Source organism: Petaurus breviceps, unplaced genomic scaffold (assembly GCF_028583685.1).
Source record: "Petaurus breviceps papuanus isolate PSGF00001 unplaced genomic scaffold, PetGlider_PUasm1.0 37, whole genome shotgun sequence".
Taxonomy (NCBI): domain Eukaryota; kingdom Metazoa; phylum Chordata; class Mammalia; order Diprotodontia; family Petauridae; genus Petaurus; species Petaurus breviceps.
Window position 1 is genome coordinate 38741303 of NW_027186296.1, and position 2888 is coordinate 38744190.

Here is a 2888-nt window from a genome sequence, read left to right on the forward strand (position 1 = left end):
CACACACACACACACACACACACACACACACACACACACACACACACCTTCCTCCCACTGAATATTGTGGAATAGACCTTCCCTCCCACCCCGTCCCCAGCAGAGCTGGGACTGAAATGTGTCAGGCCAGTCCGAAGGAGGAAGTTTTGGGGGCTACCAGGGCCCCTGAGGGGGCTGCTGAGCTAGGACTCATTTCCGTTATCCCCGATCCGGCTTCTGCCGTGACAGTGCAGTCTTGTGCCTAGTTACTGCCCTTTAGTTTGGGGATTGGGGGTGTCTAGCCTGAACTGCCTGAGGAGGGAAGGAGTTGAGCGGGCTGGCTTTGTTTGCTCCTTACTTGAGGGGGGTGGGGAGCGATGTGTGTGGAAGAGGGCCGAGAGTGGGGGGGGGGGGAGAAGAAGGGGATCTCTCCAGCTGCTTTGGCTTTCCAGCTGGATTCAGAGTCCCCTAGCCACAGACCATGTGGTAGTGTTGGGAGGTGGGGCAGGAGACGGAGGAATAGGGGCTTACTAGAGCATGAGAACGTCTGAGACCTAGTGATCTTGTGGAAGATTATTCACACATACTCCTCTGATACACACACACACACACACACACACACACACTCTCGCACACGTACCCTCACCCCAGTATAACTTTGACCATTACTAGGGGTTCAGGGAAGAGCAGCAGATAACTTCCTATTAGCCTCCCCAGTCTGCCTGATGGGGTCTATTGTACAAGAAATGCTTTGGGCAGAAGGCTGGTGGAAGTGGAGGCTGATGGAAGAGTGGAACACCAGAGGGCATATGACCTGCCACACGTGCTGCTCCCCCTATCCCAACCTATAGAAGCAAACCTGCCTTCTCTCTTTCCAGATGTGGGCACACACCTTGTCCTACTTTCCCTTTCCACCCCCCTGACCTGGGTCATTAAAACCCAGTAGAGATTACTCTCAGAATCACAGAAACATAACTTGAGAGTTGAAAGGGATTGTAGAGACCATCTGGTCCACGATCTTCATTTTATAGATGATAAAACTGTGTTCAGAAAAAAATGAAATGATTTGCTCATAATCATACCATAAGAAGTGAAAGCTCTAACTTTAGAATTCAGGTCCTTACACTTCCAAACTCAGCACCCTTTCCCCAGAACTCTCTTCTTCTGTCACTTTCCCATACAGAAACCTTCACTGGTTTTCCATTACTCACAGCGTAAAGTCCAAAGTCCTTTGAATCTCACCTCCAGTATTTAATAGCTCAATGACCATGGAACAGTTATGTATCTTCTCTGGGTCTCAGTCTCCTAATCTGAGAAACAGTGATAGCAGTACCTACCTCACAAGATTGTTGACAGAATTAAATGGGATGATGCATGTAAAATGCTTTGCAAACTTTAAAGCATTATATAAATAAATACAGCTGCTACCACTGCTACTACTCAGGCTGGCATTCAAGACTTTCCATAAATCTGCCTCCCTCTCCAGACTTATCTCCTCCTGCTGCCTCTCCACAAATTCAGTTAAATTCAGCAAACATTTATTAGGTGCGAACTGTGTGCAAGGCATTGTGCTAAAGGTCAGGGTGGCAAAGACAAAAAAAAATTACTGCAAGTTCCTACCCTCAAAGAGTTTACATTTTACTGGGTGAATATATGGTATCCACAGAGCTAACAGTCTCTAATCAAGCTGTATAATGATCCCAGAATATGTCCTGATTATTTCTGCTTGTGTGTGCCCCAGTGTACCCCACCTAGACCTGTTACCTATCTTGTCTCAATTCCCAGCATCTTATAATTCTCTCCTCAACTAAATTAAACTAAGCCCTGCACCTTGTTATCCCTTGCCTTTGCTTAGAATCCCCCCTCCACAGTTTTTACTCCTCCCTATCCTTCAAAGCCCACCTCAAAATAACATCCTCCAGGAAGCCTTGGGATCTCTTGACTGTTAGTGGTCTTCCCCTCATGGACCTTTAGAAGTACTTGGATTGAACCTCTCATGTATTATTTTGTAATATTATTTCATGTTTGTGTCATGTCTTCCTATTCTAGAAATTCTTAACCTGTTGTCTATAAACTTGTTATTTTTACTATTTTAATAACTGTATTTTGATATAATTGGTTTCCTTTGAATCCCTACCTATTTTGTTTTGTGTGTTTGAAAACATGATTCTGAGAAAGGTTCTATAGGAGTCACCAGATTGCCAAAGGGGCCTATTAAACAAATAAGGTTGAGTCCCTCTACTAGACTATAAAATCTAAGACAGTGTTTTTATATGTCTTCTAGGGACCATCATAATGCTCTGAATACAGTAGGTGCTTAATAAACGTTTGTTTCTGCTTCTTGGGATTTTGTTCTGTGTCAAGAATTTGGTTGGGTTGGATGGAACAATTTTTGGATTATCTTGGTTGGGACCACAGTTCGTGGGTTGAGTTTGGTGTTGAGATGAATCTTTATGAGTCAGGATCAGTTCAGGAGAACTTTGTTTAAGTAGAAGTCAGTGCTGGGGAGTATCTCTTAATGACCAGCCTTTGTTCTATGTAGTTTTTAAAAATGTATTTTTATTCCAAACTCAAGCACCAAATTAAAATAGGAATTTCCTTTTTCATAGTAGAATAGCAACCAGAAAAAGAGGGTTGTACAGGAAACTGCAGATCTCTATACCATGTGTGGTTTCATCTCTTTCCCCTTGACTCCTGGAGCTGCTGGCTGTGAAGAGCTGGGCATTAACAGGATAGGAACAATTCTTAGAGAATCCATATCTGGCCAGTGAGTATACTGATCCTGCCTGCAGGTGCCAGTCCTTCCCTCTCTAGGGGTGTACCCTTCCCTGCTTCATCACTGTCATTGCTTGTCTAGAAATAGACAGGAGGGGAATGTCCTGCTGGAGAGAGAGAGAGAGAGAGAGAGA

General features: G+C 44.3%; 1 protein-coding gene across 4 annotated transcripts in view; it reads left to right on the top strand.

The window, feature by feature from the left end:
• IGDCC4 (immunoglobulin superfamily DCC subclass member 4) overlaps positions 1-2888 on the top strand; it is a 43001-nt gene that overhangs the window by 1289 nt on the left and 38824 nt on the right. The window lies entirely within an intron of this gene.